Source organism: Drosophila teissieri, chromosome 3L (assembly GCF_016746235.2).
Source record: "Drosophila teissieri strain GT53w chromosome 3L, Prin_Dtei_1.1, whole genome shotgun sequence".
In the NCBI taxonomy this organism is placed as follows: Eukaryota; Metazoa; Arthropoda; class Insecta; order Diptera; family Drosophilidae; genus Drosophila; species Drosophila teissieri.
Window position 1 is genome coordinate 150,359 of NC_053031.1, and position 206 is coordinate 150,564.

Here is a 206-nt window from a genome sequence, read left to right on the forward strand (position 1 = left end):
GAACGAAAAAGCGAAAGAGAGAAGAAAAAGCAAGCGGTTAAGTTTTGAATTCGTTTTGGGCGCCAACTATAAATCGAATAATCCAAAATGTAGCGTCAAATTAGCGTCGATGAGTTAGCGGCGATGGCGGAACGGTGGAATTTGGAACTTGGGGACGTTTTTTTTTACTTATTTATTGTTTCGTTATTTAGAGGTGAATTGGAAAA